This window comes from Gorilla gorilla, chromosome 1, assembly GCF_029281585.2.
Source record: "Gorilla gorilla gorilla isolate KB3781 chromosome 1, NHGRI_mGorGor1-v2.1_pri, whole genome shotgun sequence".
Taxonomy (NCBI): Eukaryota; Metazoa; Chordata; class Mammalia; order Primates; family Hominidae; genus Gorilla; species Gorilla gorilla.
Genome location: NC_073224.2, coordinates 17,308,541 through 17,331,574, shown reverse-complemented (window position 1 = coordinate 17,331,574; position 23,034 = coordinate 17,308,541). Strand labels below are relative to the sequence as shown.

The following is a 23,034-nucleotide window of genomic DNA, read 5'->3' as shown; positions in this document are numbered from 1 at the left end:
ACCTCCTCATTCATTTCTGCTCTTGTCGCTGTGTGTGTGTAGCATCAGGGAGGGGAGGCAGGGACTAGGACCCCTTGATGGTCCCTCAGCCTCTTACCCCTCCAATGGCTAGCAGCAGGGAATGAGGATATGCTCACAGTGGATGATTATGCAAATAAGTACAATATTCTTATGGGTTCTTAGTAACATGGGAAATGTTTATGGTATGAGTTTACATTTTAAACGCACACTCCCAAATTGCATATTATGCAGCATGAACTCCTTGGGCTGCGGTGGCCCTGCTGTGAGCCTATGAATTACCCAGTGCTGATCACCTGTGTCCTAGAGGGTCTGGTGACCTCGGGCAGAGGAGCACCCTGGGAGGTAACTCCCTGAAGGAAGAGAGCTGTGGTGGCCAGTGACTGGGGCCTGGAGGGAGGAGTGTCATCTTTCACTTGGAAGAGCTGGGTAGGAATGGTCCAAGAGCTAGTGCATCTCCAACTGAGAGCAGGAAAGAGTGCAGGAGGCAGTCCCGGCTCCAGAGCCCCTGTTCAAGAGGAAAGACCAGGGCACCTAACGGAGCTGGCACAGCCGTTGGCAATAGTGTCACCCTACAGAAGTGGCTTCTGTGCTGTAGTAACCATGTCTTTTGTTTTCTGATGCTTTAACAAATGGGGCCTTGCTTACCCTAGAGGGACTTGCCCCTGAGTGCACCTTTCACATGAAAACCAACCAATTCAAAGCCCACCCACTACCCCCTCCTCTATCTGGGCTATCATACTCAGGGCTACCATCCACCTGCCCTCATCCAACACCTAGGGCCAGGTACCAGACAACTAGGGACAGCCTCTGTGCCCTGGCACATACTGAAATGATTCAAGCCAGCCAATCCTAAGTCTGCCTGCCCAGCTTCTCTGGTACTTCCCACAGAAAGCTGCTAAATGCTCTTGCCCTTGTTTTCCTGTGCTCCCTCTGCCTCCCGACCAATGCTGGTGCCTGCCGTGTGGACCCGGGTGTCATGGCATGCTCCCTCCTCTTGGAACTGTGAGCAATAAACTCTCAGTTCAATGGCAGCTGTCTCCTCATCTGCCTTACTACACCTCAAATTTTCTACTAATATATTTTAGAACACGTGTCCAGAGGATGTAATTGATGCCCTGACAAGGCTGCTATAGGAACAGGAGCGTCCAGCTCAGGTCATGAGGGGCAGGGAAGCTAGGAAAGTGGAAGATGAACCAGGACAGCCTGTGGTAACATCTGAACTCCAGCACATGAGAAACCCACCCTGGAGAGCCCCAGAAAACAAGGACAGGCCACTTCCCAGAAGGCTCAGGCCCAACATGAGCAAGAGGAAAGTCAGTGGAATGGGTGCCAGGCTACGTATAAAACACAGGAGAAGTTGGCAGGGCACATGTGAGATGTGGTGTGTGGTGTGCTAGGGGGATCTGATGATGGGGGAAGGGGTTTTTTTGGGGGGGAGGGGGGCCTGTCTGTAGAGGGAAGATGAATTGAAACCATGGAATAGTGTGCCTGGCCAGGACCCACTCTTCTGATCCTGGCCATAACGAGAAGTCGAAACAGGAGCCTCCACAGCCAGAGGCAGGACTCAGCTCCCATGCGTCACTTGCTGATCAGCTTCACACCCGGGACTCCCAGCTGGAGAGACTTTCACTCTGTAAAGTCAGTGAGAAACCTCGTGTTGCTGAAGCAGATGTCCAGCCAACTCCAGGAGGTACGGTGGGACAGCTGTGTCGAATTAGCTGGGGAGGGCTCACACAGCTGTAAGACAGTGGCTGACACAGGGCCTGGAAGGAAGAGGGGTTGCTGCACTTTCCCAAGCTCCCAGCTGGGGGAACGGGAACCAGGGTGGGCCCCAGGCTGGCTGTCCTCAGCCCCAGGCTGGGAGCTGCTGTGGAAAGTTCCCTGCTTAGGCATCAGGAGACCAACAACCTTGCATGGTGACGCCTGCCAGCTGACAACCTTGAGCACGCCATTTCCCTAGGTAGGCTGTGCTCCACTCCTCTGTGAAATGGGCTGGTTGTGGCTTGGTAACATTTTCCGACTCTGACTTGCGTGAAGTTTCTTTCCCCCATACGTCCCCTGACTCCAGCAGGGAGTGAGCTCAGAGCCCTTCGCCATTAGGGTAGCCCCTGTGAGGAAGGAGGAAGAGATGGGCTTAAAGTCTTCCCAACCCTACTTTCCAAAAGCCTAAGCCCCAGAAAGGGAGAGGATTTGTGGATGTAAACAAGACATCTCTACTAGAAACAGGGAGAGAGAGGCGGGCTTTTCTCACACACCAGAAAGATGTTCTCCATGAGGAAGATGAAAGAGGAAAGCAAGCAGCAACAGAAAGAGAAAAATCTCTATGAGGGGCCCTGTGGGCAGGATGAAGGAGGGCTTCACCGTGACACATGCAGACCACGAGGCTCCCGCCTGGTCCGATGACCCACAGCTGTGAACAGCCCTGCGAACAGGGATGTCCAAGTGGGAAGAGGGTGACTCAAGTAGAATTAAGTTAAAAATTTTATGATCTGGTGAAGTAAGCCTGAGGCAGCTTTCTGTATCCATTGAACACTAACTCCCCGTTCTGCCTCCTCTTAACCCCCTTTCAACTTTCTATCTCTTTGCATTTGACTCCTCCAGGTACCTCATATAAATGGAATCATACAGTCTTTGTCCTCTGTGACTGGCTCATTTCAATTAGCATAATGTTCTCAAAGCTCATCTATGTTGTGGCATGTGTCAGAATTTCTTTCCTTTTGGAGGCTGAATAATATTCCATCGTATGCATCCACCATAATTTTTGTTTATCTATTGATCTGTTGATGGACTCGGGTTGCTTTCACCTTTTGACTATTATAAATGAGGCTGCTATGAACATGAATGTACAAATATCTCTTCCAGTCCCTGCTTTCAATTCTTTTGGGCATATACCTAGGAGAAGAATTGTGAACTGTGTGATAATTCTATGTTCAAATTTTTGAGGAGCCACCAAACTGTTTTGAACAGGGGTTACATTTAACAGGGTTTTACATTCCCACTAAGATTCCAATTTCTCCACATCCTCACCAACACTTGTCACTTGTTATTTTGTGTTTTTTTTTTTTTGAATGTCATCCTAAAAAGTGTGACGTGGTATCTCATTGTGGTTTTGATATGCATTTCCCTAATGATTAGTGATGTTCAGCACTTTTTATGTTCTTGCTGGACATCTGTATATATTCTTCAGAGAAATGTCTACTCCAGTCTTTTGCCCATTTTAAAAATAATGAGTTAATTTTTTTTTTAAAGAGGTGGGCTCTTTTTATGTTGTCCTGGCTGGACTTGAACTCCTGGGCTCAAGTGATCCTCCCACCTCATCCTCCCGAGTAGCTGGGACCACAGTTTGTCTTGTTCGCCCATTTTTCAATCCAGTTGTTTGGTTTTTGTTGTTGAAATACAGGAGTTAATATATTCTGGATATTAATTCCCTTTTTTTTTTTTTTTTTTTTTTGAGATGGAGTCTTGCTCTGTCTCCCAGGCTGGAGTGCAGTGGCATGATCATGGCTCACTGCAACCTCCACCTCCTGGTTTAAGCGATTCTCCTGCCTCAGCCTCCCGAGTAGCTGGGATTACAGGCATGTGCCACCATGCCTGGGTAATTTTTGTATTTTTAGTGGAGATGGGGTTTCACCATGTTGGCCAGGCTGGCCCCGAACTCCTGACCTCAGGTGATCTGCCTGCCTCGGCTTCCCAAAGTGTTGGGATTACAAGCGTGAGCTACTTCATCCAGCCTCCGGATATTAATTCTTTATTGATACAAGATTTACAAATATTTTATCCCATTCTGTGGGTTGCCTTTTTACTCTCTTGACAGTACCCTTTGAGGCAAAAAAGGTTTTTTGTTGTTGTTGTTTATTTGTTTGTTTTTGTAGAGATGAGGTCTCACAATGTTGCCCAGGCTGGTCTCCAACTCCTGGGCTCAAGCGGTCCACCTGTCTTGGCCTCCCAAAGTGCTGGGATTACAGGCGTGCACAAAAGTTTTTAATTTTGATGAGATTCTATGTATCTATTTTCTCTTTTTGTTGCCTGTGCTTTTGAGAAATCATTGCCAAATCCAAGCCATAAAGCTTTTCCCTGATGTTTTCTAAGAGTTTTATAGTCTTAGCTCTTACCTTTAGGTCTTTGATCAAGTTTGAGTTAATTTCTGTAAATGGTGTAAGGTAAGGGTTCAACTTGATTCTTTTACATGTGGATATCCAATTTTTCCAACACCATTTGTTGAAAACACTGTCCTTTTCCCAGCGAATGCCCTGCAAACCCTTGTTGAAAGTCAATCAACCAAATATGCAAGGATTTATTTTTGGGCTCTATATTCTGTTCCATTGACATATTTGTGTATCCTTATGCCAGTGCTGCATTGTATTGCTTTTGTGGTAGCTTTGTAGTATATTTTGAAATCAGGAAATGTGAGAGTTCAAATTTTCTTTCTTTTTCTCGATAGTTTTGGCTATGTGGGGCCCCTTGAGATTTTATATGAACTTCAGGATGAGTTTTTCCATTTTCGCAAAAATCACTATTAGGATTTTGATAGGAATTGCAATGAATGGAGATTGCTTTGGTTAGTATTGTCATTTTAATAATGTCAAGACTTATCATCTATGAACAAAGGATGTCTTTCCATTTATTTAGTCTTCTTTAATTTCTTGTAGCAATGTTCTGTTACTTTCTGTGTACAAGTCTTTTGCTTCCTTGGTTAAATTTATTCCTGACTATTTTATATTTTTTGATGTTATTGTAAATGCAATCATTTTCTTTTTTGAATTGCTCTTTGTTAGTGTATAGAAATGTTACCAAGTTTTGCATGCTGATTTTGTATCCTAAACTTTGCTGTATTTGCTTGTTATTAATAGCTGTAACAGGTTTTGTGTGTGTATGATCTTCTGCATATAAAATCATGTCAACTGTGAACAGAAGTGGTTTTATTACTGCTTTCCTTTCTTCTTTTTCTTGCCTAATTGCTTCAGTTAGAACTTCCAGTACTGTGTTGAACATACGGCCAAAAATGGGAACCCGTGTTTTGTTCCTGATCTTAGGCTAAAAGCTTTCAGTCTTTCACCATAGAGTATGATACTGGTGGTGCATTTTCATATATGGACTCTACTATGTTGGGAAAATTTCTTCTTACTCCTTATTTTTTGGGCATTTTAAAAAATCATAAATGGGTGTTGAATTTTGTCAAATGGTTTTTCTTCATCAATTCAGATGATCATGTGGGTTTTTTTTCTCTTCATGCTATTAATGTGGCATATTACATTGATTTAGTGTCATATGTTGAACAATTCTTACATTCCAAGAATAAACCCCATTGGTCATAGCGTATATTTTTTTTAATACGTTGCCAAATTTGGTTTGCTAGTACTTTGTTAGGCACTTTTGTGTCAATATTCATAAGGAATATTGGTCTGTAGTTTTCTTGTAATTTTGTTTTCTGGCTTTGGTATCAAAAGTAATGCTGGCTTTATTGAATGTTAGGAAGTGTTTTCTCTTCAACTTTTGGGAAGAATTTGAGAAGCACTGGTATTAATTCTTCTTTAAAAATGAGTAGAATTCACCAGTAAAGCCATCTGCTCCTAGGTTTTTCTTTCTTTTGTCTGTTTCATTTTCAAAATGCCTCACTTTATTTTCCTTATAAGGCAGCCACACATTAAGCATGTGACAGTCACATGATTTCTTCAGTGAGCCCCAAGGCTTCCACGAGCTTTCCTGGAGCCTATGGCCAGAAGAGTCCTGAGATTTCAAATATTAAAGGTTTCTCCACAGCCACAAGTTCCTTTGATGTTTGGGTTATTGAACAAAAACTCACTGGATAATTTGTCTTCAACATTGTCCATTTCTGTTCCTAAAAGTGTTAGCTGGGCTTTCTTTTCGATGAATACTCTGACTCCATCTTGAATAACTTCTTCATCAGAATCTCCTTTTGTCTTTGTATATTCTACAGTATAAGAAAGGCCATTACAGCCCCTGATTCAGACACCAGCGTTTACACCTACATGCTCAGGCTTATCTTTAAGAAGTTGTTTTATCTTGTTTACTGCTGAGGGTGTCAGGGTGAAGGCAGCCCCGGTGGGCTGCAGTTTCCTCTTTCTAGTTTTTTAAGTTTTCCTAGTTTTTCTAGTTTTTTAGTTTTTTTAGTTGCCCAGACTAAGGAAGCTGACATCTTCGCCGTCCTGGAGCCCTGGTGCCTCGGAGCCCGGCTGCCTCAGCCTGTCCCCATGGACACGGTGGGCGCATTCCTGGGCTTTTCTTTCTTGGAGGTTTTTGATAAGCGATTTAATCTCCTTCCTAGTTATAGATCTGATCAGATTTTCTATGTCTCCCTGAGTCAATTGTGATAGATTTTATGTTTTATAGGAATTTTTAAATTTACTACTTTATCCAGTTTGTTGGTGTATAATTGTTCATCGTATTCTCTTTTAATCATTTTTATTTCTGTAAAATTGATGGTAATGTCCCCACTTTTATTTCTGACTTTAGTTATTCGAATCTTCTCTCTTTTTTCCTTAGATAATGTAGCTGAAGTTTTCTCAATGTTGTTTTTTTTTGAATAATCAACATTTAATTTTGTTAATTTTCTCTATTTTTCTGCTCTCTTTTTTTAAATTTCTGCTCTAATCTTTATTATTTATTAATTATGTTCCTTTTGACAGCTTTGGTTTTAGTTTATTCTTGTTTTCATAGTTTCTTAAGGCATAAAGTTAGTTTGTGAATTTGAGATTTTTCTTCTTTTTTAATGTAAGCATTTAAATCTACATGTTTTTTCCTAGCATCACTTTTACTGAATCCCATAAGGGATTTTTAATTATAATTTTTTAAATTTTAGATTCAGGGGATACGTGTGCAGGTTTGTTACAGGATGTTTGTGTGGTGCTGAGGTTTGGGCTTCTATTGATCCCGTTATCCAGATAATAAACACAGCATCCAATAGGAAGCTTTTCAGCCCTTGCCGCCTCTCTCCTCCTCTCCTTTTGGAGTCCCTAGTGTTTGTTTTTTCCATCTTTATGTCCATGTGTACTCAAGGTTTATTTTCCACCTAAGTGAGAACATGAGACATTTGGTTTTCTGTTTCCGCATTAATTCACTTAGGATAATGGCCTCCAGCTGCATCCATGTTGCTGCAAAGGATATGATTTTATTATTTTTAATGGCTGCATAGTACTCCATAGTGTATATATGCTGCATTTTCTTTATCAAATCCATGATTGATGGGCACCTAGGTTGATTCTGTCTTTGCTATTGTGAATAGTGCTGTGATGAATGTATGAGTGCGGGTGTCTTTTTGGTAGAACGACCTATTTTCCTTTGGGTATATACCCAGTAATAGGATTGCTGTGTCAAATGGTAGTTATATTTTTAGTTATTTGGGAAATCTCCAAACTGCTTCCCACAGTGGCTGAACTAATTTGCATTCCTACCAACAGTGTATTTGCAGTCCCTTTTCTCTGCAGCTTCACCAACATCTGTCATTTTTTGAAGTTTTAATAATAGCTATTCTGACTGATGTGAGATGGTGTCTCATTGCGGTTTTGATTTGCATTTCTCTGATAACTAGTAATGTTGAGCATTTTTTCATATGTTTGTTGGTCACTCATACGTCTTCTTTTGAAAAGTGTCTGTTCGTGTCATTTGCCCTCTTTTTAATAGGGTTATTTGTATTTTGCTTGTTGATATGTTTAAGTTCCTTATAGATTCTGGATATGAGTCTGTTGTCAGATGCATTGTTTGCAAATATTTTCTTCCATTCTATAGGTTGTCTGTTTACTTTGTTGATGGTTTCTTTTGCTGTGCAGACTCTTTAGTTTAATGAGATCTCACTTGTCAATTTTTGTTTTTGTTGAAATTGCTTTTGAGGACTTAGTCATAAACTCTTTGCCTAGGACAATGTCTGGAAGCGTATTTCCTAGGTTTTCTTCCAGGATTTATATAGTTCAAGGTCTTACATTTAAGTCTTTAATCCATATTGAGTTATTTTTTGTGTATGGTGATAAATAGGTGTTCAATTTAATTCTTCTGCATATGGTTAGCCAGTTCTCCCAACACCATTTATTTAACAGTGACTTTTCCCCATTGCTTACTTTGGTTGATTTTTTTTAAGATCAGTTGTTTGTAGTTGTGTAGCTTTATTTCTGTGTTCTCTGTTCTGTTCTGTTGGTCTATGTGTCTATTTTTGTGCCAGTACCATGCTGGTTTGGTTACTGTAAACATATATACTTTGAAGTTATGCATCCCATAAGTTTTGATATGTTGTGTTTCATTATCATTTATCTCATTTCTTTCATTACTACCTTCTTTTGTATTTAGTTGATTTTTTGTAGTGATACATTTTTATTCCCTTCCCATTTACTTTTGTGTATATTCTATAGATATTTTCTTTGTGGTTACCATATGTGGTTACCATATATAACCTCCTAAAGTTATAACAATTAGATTTAATTACCACCAACTTAACTTCAATCACACACAAAAACTACTCCTACATAGCCTCATCCTCCCCTTCATGTCATTAATGTCACAAATCATACATGACATCTTTAAACATTGTGTGCTCAATAACATAGATTTATAATTATTTTATCCCTTCTTTTTTTAATCCCACTAGAAAATAAGTTCAAAATTATAGAAATACTGGCTTTATACTTGCCCATGTATTTACATTTACAGAGGTCTTTATTTCTTCATATGGGTTTGAGTTACTGTATAGTTTTCTTTAATTACAACTTCAGGGGCTCCCTTTAGCATTTCCCGTAGGATAGGTAATGAACTCCCTCAGTTTTTGTTTATCTGGGAATGTCTTAATTTCTCATTTTTGGAAGACAATTTTTATGCATATAAAATTCTCAATTGACAGGTCACTTTCCTTTCAGCACTTTACGCTATCTGCTCATTGCTTCCTGAGATCCAAAGTTTCTAATGATAATTCTGCTGATAATCTTACGGAGCATTCTTTGTATGTTACGACTTGCTTCTCTCTTGCTACTTTCAATATTCTTTCTTTGTCTTTTGGCAGTTGATTATAATGTGTCTTTGTATGGTTCTCTTTGAGTTTATCCTACTTAGAGTTCGTCAAGTTTCGTGAATTTGTGCATTCATGTCTGGCATCAAATTTGGGGAGTTTTTAGCCATTATTTTTTTCAATTTTCTTTCTTTCCCTTCCTTTCTCTCTTCTCCTTCTGGAACTTCCCTAATGTGTGTTTGTCCCACAAGTCTCTTACATTCCCACGAGTCTCTTAATGGTGTCCCACAAATCTCTTAGGCTCTGTTCGCTTTTCTTCATTCTTTTTTCTTTCCATTCTTCAGACAAGATAATTTCAATTGTCTTGTCTTCAAGTTCATATATCTTTCTTGTGCCTGTTGAAATTGAATCTGCTGTTAAATACATGTAGTGAAATTTTCATTTCAGTTATTGTACTTACAGTTCCAAAATTTGTTTGGCATTTTTTAAAATTTTGGTCTCTGGTAATATTGACATTTTGTTCATATATCATTTTTCTGATTTCCTTTAGTGGTTTGCCCGTGTTTTCCTTTAGTTATTTGAGCATCTTTAAAACAGCTGTTTTAAGGTTTTTGTGTAGTAAGTCTGATGTCTGGGTTTCCACAGGGATGGTTTCTGTCAATATCTTTTTTTTTTTTCATTTTTTACTTGCGTGAACCATGTTTTCCTGTTTCTTTGTATACCTTGTGTTTTTTGTAAACATTGAACATCTCACTGTTACAATGTGGTAACTCTGAAAATCAGAATCTTTTCCTTCCCCAGAGGTCACTGTTTTTGGTTTGTTTGTTTGTGTTTTTTTTTTGTAAAAATTGTTGAAGCCCTGTGGCATCCATGTCTGAGAGTTTTTCAGACTGTTTTCCCAAGACTATTCCTTGTCACATGTAATCACTGAAGTCTGTATTCCTTTAGTTTGTGTTCAGCTAATGCTTTGACAGAGATTTCCTTCAATCCTAAGGGCTCTTGCAGTCTTTTCAGATAGCCTCTGTACTAGAGCACTCTTTCAAGACTAGCGAGGCTTATTCAGACCCTAGGGATCAGCTTCAGGTAAAGCCTAAGGCTTTCTTCAGACTTTGTGAGCCTGTGTCTTGCCTGGGCATGCACATGGCTTTCTAAATTCTCTCATAACAGCTGCTTTTGAGTGTCCTAATTTCCCAAAGAGTCTTACTCCAGCTTCTCATCTGGGCCTTAGATGGTCTACTCTATGGCTCCACTCAAAATCTCTTGCCCAGGCCATGAGCCTACAGTGATTTTGCAGCTTTTATTAACAGTGTCCACTTATTTTTCCAGCTGTGTTCTGAGTTAGGTAACACAGATTAGTGAGTCAGTCCTTCACTTATCTCCCAGACAGTTTAAAAGAGATGTATATAATAATTCGCAAGTAATATCTGGTCTGATTCTTCCAGTTTACAAGGAGGAAATTGGAACAACGCTGGCTGCTGTGTTTCAAGACAAAGACTGCTGCCACACCGGGGAGAGGATGGGGCCAGGGTGAGTTAAAACACAAAACTTCCCTGCCATTTTGAAGATGACTTTTTCTTGATTGGGCCTTCACTTGATTGCTGTAAACCTTTGACTGTTTTCCAGTGCTGTGACAAAATTGGTTCAGAAAGTTTCTAGGTTTTAAAAAATGCTTTTGTGGGGAAATGCAAATTAGGAGCTTCCTAGTCTATCATTTTGCTGGTATTCCAGCACCAACAAAGTCTTTAATCATGTGTATTAACACATAGATATTGTCATATCTATTTCGCCTGAATGCCTCCTCAGATCTTTGTAACTGAGAATAACGAAGAGAACGTTATTCTCAGATACAAAGGAGAACAAAGTAGAGAATGTATGATTTATGAGGAGAATCATCACAAATGTATGATTTGTGAGGAGAACGAAGTAGAGAATAAACACATAAACCCTTGGACAGACTGCTGTGTATCCTGGGACCATCTGCAAGGACACTCTACTGCAGGTGCCTGATCAGACTTCAAACTGATATTTTTGTTGAGAAGTTGAAAGAGGGAGATTGTAAACGTGCCCAAAGTCCTTCTGGAGAAAAACTATTGTGAGGGTATGTCTCTCCTTTCCTTGGAAACTTTACTCAAAACCATTTAAAATTCTTCACAGCTACTTTACCAATCTGGTGGAAACTTCGACTTTAGTGTTATTATTTTTTTACCCATTTGTGGTGTAACACACATGTATGTATGTTATGAAGTGGGCAGAGGGGGGATGACTAACTATTTTTCCTTGTCCAAAAGGGCAGAGAAATTCCCCTCTCACTCTGTCACTCCCCCACATTGATCAATCCCCTCTTTACCTCCCACTTTAAAAAACTCAGCACCTGGCCTCATTATTCCCTCTAAGGAGCTCACAGTTTGGTGAACTCCTTCCAACACCCTCACAATCTCTTGTGGGGCAGGTCTTTCTACCCACCCTTCCTCTCCTGCTGGTTTTAGATCTAAAGGGCTTTACATTTAGGATCAGCCTTCTAGTTAGTTGAGGAACTGGAGAGAGAACAGAGCTTAGTGGCTTCCAGTTGGCTCCAGTGCCACCTGAGTCCAAGTAAATTAAATTCCCACCATGACCAAGGATGGTGCCCAGAACTTTCCTTTTGAAATGTGTAATGCAGAGAACCCTGAGAAAGTTGCAATGAAGGAGGAAAAGTCAATCAGATGGGCTCCACCTTTCCTGTCATTCCTCTTTTCAGTGCCCCATCTGCTGCCAAGTAGCAATTTGGGAGCTTTTGAAAATGAGTTTTAAATGGAAGAACTAATGGAAGAAAAAGTAGACAAGGAGAAGGGGTAAAGGAAAGAGGATACCCTTTCTAACAGGTAGCTCCTCTTTCCTCTTGACCTGACCTTGTGAGACAGTGAGACCAAGGAGTTTCTGGGGTCACACTTGGGCATTGTGGCCTGAAAATCAGACAGACATGGAGTGGGTGTGTGAACCATTAAAACAAGTGAGAAAAAACCTAAGCTGGCAGAGGACAGCTCCCAGTGCTGTGGGAACACACTTCCCAGATGAGGACTGGTCGCAATGACTACTCGCAGGACCTCAGTTTGTATCTTTCAGTCCCTGTCCCCCAGGGGAATCAGAGGAGGGAAGGAAACCTCCCTAAGATGTCTATCTGGTCAAGGCTGCAAGGCCCTCTGGTTTGCAGTTATGAAACGAAGGCATTTAAAATGTTCTCTCCTCACTTTCTCTGAGAGCCAGGATCTCTTTCCTGGGACTATGGGAAAGAGGAGCTGCTCCAAGCCCAGAGGATGTGCATGATTACCAGATGGCAATGACAACTGGGAGATTTTTATTTGACTTGGTCCCACTTTCCCATTTCACAGGTGGGAGAGCAGGCTCAGAGAGTGAAGTGGTTTTTCCAATTTTATAGAGTAAACGTCTGTTGAGATGAAGGCCAGACTGCTGATAGCAGGCCAGGCATGTATGCTGTCTGATTAGTGCATCTATCTTCCCCTCTACTCCTGTATCTTCCCACACACTAGCTCCAGTCAAATGAATTAGCTATGAGGTCAACAAACCCATGCTTTGCCTTCCTGCAGAGTGAACAAGGTAGGGGCACATCTCCATCAGAAAACAGGGCAAAACCTCCTGGTTTAATCAGGCTGACTTTGGTGCACAATCTCAAGTAAAGGGTGGAGTTGTTTCCTTTTCTTTGGTAGCTGATGTTGTCTTTGCAAAGAAATAAACCAAAAAAACCACAGGCAGAACTCCTGCTAGTATGTCAGTGCTTGACCGACCAACCGATTCATACACTGGTCTGGTTTGGCTATGTACATGTGTAAGGTCTTTCCCCACAGGATTGATATACAGACAAGTGGGTTTGCAAATCCTAGCTCCTCCTTGTGTGATGGAAGGATTTGGAAATCCCAGTTGGGGTGTTCTGCTGTGAAAAATCTATCAAGGTAGGACTATGTCTAAACATTTAACTCTGAAAAAGGGGCCAGCAAACAGAAATACCATATGTGAATTTCCTATGTGTTCCTTAGCTCAGGATTGTTGGTAGTTTCATCCTTACTCCACAGTACACCCCTCCCATCACTTTTTCATACTCATTTATGTACAGAATTAGTCAAAACTGATTTAAAAATTATGACTCAGAGCACGGCGCCAGCTACCTGGGTGTGGGACAGGGTCCTGCACTTGGTTTAATGCTTGGATGTTGCTGTCTTGAAATTCTTAGCCATTTTTGGACAAGTGCCTATATTTTCATCTACCACTGGGCTTTGCAAGTTATGAAGCTGGTCCTGTTGGCATATATGACTTCCAATTTCAGCTCAAACTTGTGTTGTGACTTTGGCCAAACTTTACTCTTTTTGAGACTCTGTTTCCTCATCTATACTCGCCACAAGGGCAGTGGCTGCAGTAGTTATTTACTACTAAATTCTCAGCCCTTACCATGTGCCTGACACAGGTAAGTGCTCAATAAATACTTGTAGAATAAATGAATTAATGTCAAAGAAAACCTGCTGCTTAAAATTTGAGAAAGGATGCTGAATTACAGAAGTGCATTTCTTAAGAGCTGCAAAGAAAAACATATTGAATGGCCATTATGAAATAAAGATGATGGCAATATCACTGATCATCTATTTCCTGATGGCTACTCTGGTAATTTACTAAACAGTGGATACGGAGAAAAGAAAACAGCCTTCAGTAGATACAGCCGGGACTGATGCCAGACATCTCATTGAATCTTATAAATTCTTCATCTTTACATAAGCGTGCATGGAAAAAGGCTTCTCAAGCCATAAAGAAAGCTACAAAGAAAGCTCTGGATATTGTGTTTCAGGCCAAGGTCTAGTTCAAATGCAGTCTGGGAAAAGTCCCATTTGGAAAACTGTCTGCTTGCAAAATTTTATTCCCCATTAGTACTTTGGTATCACTCAAAACACAGGCAGAACTAAAAGCTGGGCCTGGAAAGTAAGAGGACTTCTCGTAAGGATGCCTCCAGGCAAAAGTGTGGGTTTGGACTGGATAAAAACTAAACATCAGCTCCAGCAAATCTGGGAGGCATTTGGTAAATGGCTGAATTGGACCCTGCCTCAAGACTTCTTGATTATTTTTTCTGCTCCCTTTCCTGCCCCAGGGTATGTCTCAGAGACGGAATTCAGAGTGAGCTTTTCTCCTGAGCTGCCAGGGGATGTGGGCACAATCCCACCTGAGATGTGAGCATGGAGCTCTGGTTAAAGCAGCCAAGCTTTTGAGACTCAGGGCTACAGTTAGAAGGGGAGGTCAGAGATCACAGTAGCTACTGGTTATTTCTCACTTACCAGGTGTCGTAAGTTCTTCATGTGTATCATGTTTAATCCTCAAGACCCCTAAAGGAGCTATTATTACACCTGTTTTAAAGGTGTGGAAAATAAGGCTCAGATAGGTGAAGTAAGTTGACTTAGTGTATGCATTTATTAGTGGTAGATCCATGATTTGAACCCAAATTGCTCAGGGTCTAAAGTAAGTGCTCATTCTCATCTACGACTTGTCTCTTTGATTTTGGGATTGGCTATGGCTTGCCAATGGAATGTGGGTGGGCATGATGTGGGCACTGGCTCTAAAAGTGCTTGCCATGAGAGCATGAGTAACCACTGCCCTTCAGGCTCAGCCCCAGCTGGGAGATGTGAACAGACTGGAGCTAACTATGAAGCTGGAGAATCTCTGAGCTGTGGGGTCATTTGTTACACAACACCATTGCAGCAATAGCTGATTAACACAGCTTGTTTTTTCACTGGGAAAAGACAATCAAGATGATATATGTATCAATTCAATAAATGTTTATTGATTACTCTGTGCCAAGTACTGGGCTTGGTTCTAGGGAACACAATAATCAGTGGATCAGACACATGCTTCCTTAGTCTCGTTTGCTGATTTATCCTTCCCTACCTGACTTTCAAATGTTATTGTGAAGGTTCCATTCTAGACCCTCATATGTCTCTATATTCTTCCCAAATAATCCCATCCATCTATGTCCATGGCTTCAATTCCAACCATATCTGGAGCTCTCTCTTTCTTTCTGAGCTCTAGATTGGCATAGCTAATCCAATTTTAACTGTCTGCTTTCCTTTGCCACTGGGCATCTACAACCCCTTTCAAGCTCAACAATTCCCAAACTAAACTCATGCCCTTCCTCCCCCTAATTTGGGTCATCTCCTGTCGGTAACCACAGAGGAAGTCCTGTCCCCATTATCTGCTGTCAGAGTAACTCATACTTGTCCTTGGTAGGGCTTGCCAAGGTTAATTAATTAAATGCAATAGCTTGGATAGTTAATTGCTTGTCTTCCTCGTGAGAATGTAAACTCCTCCAGAGCATCCACAGATCTGTATGTGATTGTGGACACTCACCTATGGAATAAGGTCCAAACTCTCACAGCTTTCAAAGCTCACTGAGATCTGGTCTCAACTTAACATCAAGCCTCCATTTCTCTGCTCAGGCAACTAACAACCTTCACCTACTATTGCTCTTTCCCTGGATAGGGAGACACGCACTTGTAGGAGGAAAATGACCCATCACTGAAAATGCACCAAGAAGCTGGTGTACTTGGCCTCACCTGCTGGCTCTGAGGAGCTGCCCATTCTGAGTCCCTTCTTTAGGGGCAGAGTACTGTGGTGCTCCTCTTTACCACACTGTCTCCCATTATCCCCAGCCCTTTATCCTCTAGCCTGTCCCTCCCACTTTCCAAACTACCACTGTGCAACAAAGAAAGAGAAAAAGGAAATGAAGCAATTGAAGTGGAATTGAATCCTGGAAATCTGCAATTGCAGAGGGAAAGGTGGGGCTTGTGCTCCAACCCCCTCATGTCAGAGTTCATGGCAATCTCCTGGGGCTGGTTTTTTACCTTTTATCCTTTTAAAATTTTAATGTACTGCAGATTCTAACCTTCTTATCCATTCCTGGAAATCCCCCCATTTTACTTCTTTTCCCAGTGGGCCCATTTAAATCTTGGCTTTGCCATTAGCAATGTTTGAATCTGAACAGCTTTAAGGTAAAGTGATCCCTGAAATGGTTCAAGTTAACATTTTCTTTTGTTTCAAAATTTCTTGCTTATTTTTTCCGGTTAAGACCCCAGTCCAAACCCCACATTTCAGATAGCACATCTGAGCTGCAGTCTCAGAACAGTGAGCTCATGTGCTGTGTTTGTCTTGGCTCAGCCCGCCTGACCTAGGCAGGGACTTGGTGTGTATGTAGGGGAGTGGGGGAGTAGGGGGCTGGGGTGGGGGTGGTAACGGCAATAGATTAGAGCCATAACGACAGCCCCGTCCTAGCCCAGGCTGGCCAGCCTCTGGGGGCTCCAGGACCTCCTTCAGGGAAGCCCAGCAACGCCTTGTTGGTCCCTTTTTGGCCCTGACTTGCACCTCTGTGGTCTTTGATATTGGCGTATGTTCTTTTTTCTTTTTTAGAGACAAGGTCTCATTGTCACCCAGGGTGGAGTGCAGTGGCACAATCATAGCTCACTGTGGCCTTGAACTCCTGAACCCAGCAAACCCTCCCACTTCAGCCTCCCAAGTAGCTAGGACTACAGACCCACACCACCATGCCTGGATAATTATTATTTTTTGTAGAGACAGGGTCTCACTGTGTTACCCAGGCTGGTCTTGAACTCCTGGCCTCAAGTGATCCTTCTGCCTCAGCCCCCCAAAGCACTGGGATTACAGGCATGGACCTCTGCACACGGGCCTGGCTTATGTTCCTCTTCTGCTCAACCAGGACAATGGTGGTAGGTGGTTAGAGACAGTCTGAGCAGATGGGGAGGCAGATGAATAATCTGATGCATCCCCGGAGGTCTTTCTGCCCATTCTGGTAGGCAGATGTCGTGGCCGTCCCCAGGGTCCAGCCCAGGCCTTAGCTCATAGCCCATTTAGTGCCTGCCAAGTACAGGTCTCCCAGATGTATAATAGAACCTGACTATCGCAAGCTAGCTGTCCTTTTCTGTGGAATCTGCCTTCCCACCCCAGTTAGAGTCTTCCCTGACATCCATAGACCTATCTACAGCCCTCTGCTGCTGTTGCTAAGGAACCCCCATGGCCCCATGAAGGCCCTTCTTGACCCTTCCCACTAAAACCTCTGCCAGCTCCACAGTAGCAGGGGCCTCATTAGCCAATCTGAGAGCGAAGCGGCTTCGTTGTCTGGGGAAATACCCGAGGTTCGTTGTCTCAAGCCGACAAGATTAACGACATGGACACATACGCACGGAGTAGGTTTAAGGGGCGGAAAGTTTAATAGACACAGAAAGAAGAGAGAGAGAGAGAGCTTCCTCAGGCAGAGGAAGGGGGTGCCCAAGAGGGTTTCTAAGTTTGGGGTGGGATGCAGTTGATTATATAGAGGGGCTTGAGGAGGCGGTGTTTGATTTACGTAGGTCCCAGGGGATTGGTTTGACCAGGTATGTCATTTACATAGCCTTCGAAGAAACTGGCCCTCCCACCGTAATCTTTTATTATGCAAATGTGGCCTCAACCTGGTGGTGCCATGACACCTGCACAGGTGACAACAAGGAGAGGGAGGGGAAGTCACCATGTTGGAATGTACTTGGCTTCCAGGTACAGCTGCTGGCACTTACACATGTGACCTTCCAGCTTGCTTATCTATGCTTGCAGCTTGGCTTTTGGGCTGCTTTCTGTTAGAAAAGAAATGGTTTGGGGGCTGCTTTTTATTAAAAGCAAATTCCACCGAGAACTCTTTTACCCACACTAACTGCCTAAAACAATTTCTTAATAACTTCTATATCATTCATGCTGGTTCTATAGACTCAGGGTCTCAGGGCACAGAGAATTTGGGACCCCATGGTGGCCCAGCCTCTAGATGCCAGGTCCTGAGGGCAGTTAGGGATAACTGCATTTAGGCTGGGAACGTAATGCCATTCCTATTGCAGTTTGAAATTTGTGGGCTGGCATGGAAAGCCGTTGCATGGGGCCTCTCACACAGCACTCAATAAACTCTAACAAACCTCATGATAACCTGTTTCTACATGTGGGACCATTTGTATCTTTCAAAGATATTCCATGGAACTCTCTGGAAATACTAAAATAGAGATCTTTGTAAGGGCCACTGCACTTTAGTCTGGGCAACATAGCAAGATCCCATCTCAAATAATAATAATAATAATAATAATGATAATAATAATAATAATAATAGTAGAGGTCTTAGAATCTGAGAGTGGAATTCCGACCCTGGCTCTGTCATGGCACAGTGTGACTATATCACACACAGCTGCTCTGGGTCCTGCTTTTAAGATGTGTACAATGAGTGGCTTGCCTAGCGCTGCTGGTTTTCTAATAAACCCTGACCACACAGAGGTGCCTGGGGAGGAGGAAGGGAGGGAGAGCTCTGTGCTGTCCTTCCAGCTCCTACAGAAGAATCTGTCTTAATCAGGCCTCCCCATAAACTTTCATTTGAAAGAAAGTTTTGCACTTAGAAAGTAAAGCTCAAAAGCCACAGGACTAGGAGAGAACCAAGACCTTCCCAGCTCTAACATTCTGGAACTGAGCGCCAGAGCCTGGCATGTGACAAGCTGGCATTGCATTCCCCTCAAAGATGTCACTTAGGAAAAAGCTGACTCACTCATAGGAGTTAAATGGATTCTTCTAAGGGAAGACAAGACCAGTAGCTAACTCATTACTGAGCAGGCTCAATAACACTGATTGTCAAAGGAGCACGTCTACTGGTCGCAAAGTGCCATATGGCTGATTGCGTCTAATAAAATGAGCTCATGTTGAATTGACAATCTGTATATGTCTCTGTTGTCCCCAAAAAGACAGCTGAAAATGATTGAGGGCTGCAAGTATTTGGTGACTGCACCATGGATACAGTAATTTAACTCAGCTGTCACTAAGCTTGTGCCAGATTTGGCCTAGCAGACATTTTTGTGTTGATGGGGCGTGTTTCTTGGTGTGTCTCGCTACAGGTGATGGGGTCAGTCCCAGCTGAGGGGTCCACATGGACTCCCCAGCAGGGGCAGTGTATGGCTGTGAGAGCTGCTCACACATCTCTAAGTCTCATCCATTCCTTCTGTTCCCACGCCCTGCCCATCTCCTCCCACCAGATACAGTGCCAGGTGGGGAAGGCAAGTGAGGACGGTGGGGAGGGGGGTGCAGTGGCAAAGGCCCCCCAACACAGTCTGCTTTGTGACTTGTGGCTGGAGGACTCCATCTAGCACCTTCCTTCTGAGCTGAGCTCCAGCCTGCGCCGCAGTTGCCCCGAGTCCTGGTTAGAGTTCAGAGCTGCAGCTCAGGGTGGTAGCTGCAAGCCCCATGTGGCTACTGACCACTCTAAATGTGGCAATTCCAAACTGACACTGAATTTCCAACCCTTGGTACCAGAAAAAGAGACTATAAAAATCTTACAAATTTTATACGATTACATGTTGGAATGATAATGATTTTTATATACAAAGTATATTGCTAAAGTTAATTTCACCTGTTTCTTTTTATTATTATTACTTTTTAGTTAGCCACTAGAAAATGTAAGATGACGTGTGTGGCTCACATTATAATTCTGTTGGGCGCCACTGATCTAGAAAGAATTCGATTTGTAAAGGGGCCCAGATGGACCATTTCAGGGGATTCGGCAAGTGTTTGCCGAGCACCTTCTGTGTGCAGCTCATCTGCCGCACAGATGGCTGTCTGAGCTGCTGGGGGAGGTGGGAGGTGGGGTCGGAGCAGGGAGCTGCCCCATTGGAGGAGTGTGGGGAGCAGCGCCCATCCCTGAGCTGAACCAGGGACATCTTCCTCAGGAAGCACTTCGAGTATCTGGGCCCAGCACAGCCCGGAACCCTCCCAGTACCTCTAAGGTTACAAGTAATTGTCTAAGGCCTACGTTATTCCTGCACACCCAAGCACAGCCCTCAGCATCTCATGGGAAAAGAGAGCCTTATCTCCAAGATGCACTTTGAGGTTTAAAAATAAAAGTGGGGGTGACCAGTGCAGTGCTGGTTGGCCTCAGCCCATGATGGGGGCTTGGGAGAGTTTTCTTCTCTTTCTTCTCTTCCTCCCTCCCCTTCCTTCCTTCCATCCTCCTCTCCTCTCCTCTCCTCTCCTCTCCTCTCCTCTCCTCTCCTCTCCTCTCCTCTCCTCTCCTCCCCTCCCCGCCCCTCCCCTCCCCTTCCCTCCCCTCTCCTCTCCTCTCCTTCCCTGCCTCCCTCCCTTTGATGCTTAAGACTCAGCACAGGAAGAGAGAGCTCCTAGGAACATGAAAGCTGAAGATAAACCCCAAAGCCTCCTTTGTCTTCCCTTAATCTGCTTTAAGCTCCCACCAGCTCAAGCCTAATTGAGTTAGTTCTTGAGTGAAAGGGAGCTTTGGTGATGTTAAACTGTTATTTAATCACAAGTGGCAGGTGGGATGTGGAGCAAAGGGCAGGAAAAGTGGGTCTGTGGGAACGTAGAGCTGAGCAAAGCCTTCCTTCCTCCCCTCGCATCAGGGAAGGCCCGCGATGCCCTTTCATTAGTATTTCAGCCAGTGTTTTCCAAATTGCTGACCATAAACCGTTAGGGGATTGGGAAATCAGTTTAGTGGATTTCAACGAGCATTGTTGAAATGTGGGGGGTGGTGCGGCCTGGGAAGAGTAGAACAGAAAGTAACAGAAGGCTTTGCAGGTAGTGAAAGGAAGTATTGCTTCCTGAAACTTTTGACTTAGATGTGAGTGTGTGTGTGCATGTGCACGCGTGGGTGTGTACACTTAATTGCAACAGAAAATGCACTTTTTGCTGTGGGTCATGAGCAAAAAAGTTTGAAAGCTTCTCTCTGATGCTCCTAGAAATAGAGTCCCTTCTGTGCGTGGATCAGGAGAAATGATAGGCAACAGAGGATGGGGAACAGGAATCCTTGGCTGTGTGATAGAAAAGGCTGTGGGGAGGTGCGAGGTGGGAGGTGGGAGAAGCAGCAGGGCCTGAGTGCCCGGGCCTGGGCAGCCTGTTAAACTTCATGGCCCCATGGTCTGTTTGCTTCTGCACCTGCAGCAGGGAGCAGAGGCCAGGCCCCACGGGGCACGTGGCTCCACAATCTGAAAATCAAATTAGTGGAGGAGGGAATGGAAGGCCTCTTTGAGGGGCTCTGTGCCACATGTATTCACCTGGGATCGGGGAAGGAAGGATGACAATGGAGAGAGTGTTCTGGGAGGAAATTCAGTCCTCACCTGAGTAGACTGTCTGTGGAGGGCTTTGCAGACGCTCAGTGTTGCAGAAGATGACGTTTCTATTTCCACTGTTAAAGAACCTGTCTTGGCGGGGCGCAGTGGCTCACACCTATAATCCCAGCACTTTGGGAGGCCGAGGCGGGTGGATCACGAGATCAGGAGTTTGAGACCAGCCTGGCCAATGTGGTGAAACCCTGTCTCTACTAAAAATACAAAAAATTAGCAGGGTGTGGTGGCACACGCCTGTAATCCCAGCTACTTGGGAGGCTGAGGCAGGAGAATCACTTGAATCCAGGAGGCGGAGGTTGCAGTGAGCTGAGATCGTGCCATTGCACTCCAGCCTGGGCGACAGAGCAAGACTCCATCTCGAGAAGAAGAAGAAGAAGAAAAAAGGAACCCCTCTTATTCTTTCGCCATTCATATTTTATGTGTATAACAGTCAATATTATGATGAGCACTGGGATTCATACTAACTCATTCTATTGCTAAAACAATTTTTTCACTGAACTTTTTCTTTTGGTGCCTCTTAAATAATATCACTATTAAGCCAAAAAAAATCAGAAAGTGAGCTATTTGGGAAAAAACAAGCACAAAGATGAACTCAACCCTGGTTGAAATATAGCCCTGGGGAAGGGAACTACTTGATCTCCCAAAGCACAAAGATCAGCGACTTTGTAGCACTTTGAGTGCCTGGGCCTGGCAGGCAGCTCTGAATGTTCCTGTTGCCTCTAAGGTTACAAATGATTGTCTAAGGCCTATGTTACACCTTCATACCCATGTACGACACTCAGCCTCTCATGAGAAAAGAGAGCTTTATCTCTAAGATGAACTTTGAGGTTTAAAAATAAAAGCAGGGCTGCCATTTCCCAGGGCCACTGTTGAGACTGCGCAGAATGGGCTATTTCTTTACAAATAAACAAGCGTCTCACAGGCTGACCAGCTAACTGGCATTTCAGGTGGCTGAACCTTTTCCTTTGAGGCCTACCCAGGTGAAGGGACATTTACTTGGGTTTAGCATGTTTGCATCTGAGGAGAAATTTTTAAAAGCATTTTTCTTATGGAGAAGGGGAAACATTTTGCTATTTATTTATTTATTTATATTTTAGAGATGGAGTCTCACTCCGTCACCCAGGCTGGAGAGCAGTGGCGTGATCATAGCTCACTGCAGCCTCGACCTGGGCTCAAGGAATTGTCCCGGGAAACTGTTCTTTTCAAATGGCGGGGAGACAGAAAATGCTGATGATCCCCAGTGCTGCTCAAGTTTAGAATGCAACAAAGGAACAGCCAGTTGTTGTGAAATTATTCGCCAATCATTACACACAATGACAGGAAATTATTTATAGAAAAAATCCCAACACAATTTCTTTCCCCAGCATCCCAGCGGACAAACCGGGGAAGATAGTGCAGGAACAAGCCCAGCAGTGAGCTGTCACCTGTGGCACTGCTCAGCCACCTGCTGTGTCTTCAGTAGCTTCCCCTTCAGGCACGGGGCTTTCTTCCTGCCTTTACCTTAGTGTATCCCAGCAGGATGAAAGCACTTCTGAGACAGATGTTTCTGGGTCCTAGTGTTTCTCTTTGCCCTGCCCTGGGTTTAGTATGCACACATCCACACTGGCAGTTGCTCCTAGCCCCAGGGCCTATGTCCTGCGACCCTTCTTGGCCTTTACCTCTCATGGCATGAAGGAGGGAAAGGCCCAAGGAAGCGAAGGCCCTGCATGAGCTAGGTGGCTGGGGAGGGGTTGAGCAGGCTCATAATTAGGAAGATGACAGACAAGGATGCTGGCATCCTTCACACTGATGTGCTGTGTAAGGTCCGGCTCGCAATGTGACCCTGTCACCCCCAGAGGACCAGGACCATTGAGCGGCACCTTCTGACTGGCACATCTCCTTTGAGGCTCTCAG

General features: G+C 43.6%; 1 pseudogene; it reads right to left on the bottom strand.

The window, feature by feature from the left end:
- Nucleotides 1–5,756: 5,756 nt before the first annotated feature.
- On the bottom strand, nt 5,757–19,725 carry LOC101153059 (iron-sulfur cluster assembly 1 homolog, mitochondrial-like; annotated as a pseudogene).
- Between the last annotated feature and the right edge of the window lie 3,309 nt (nt 19,726–23,034).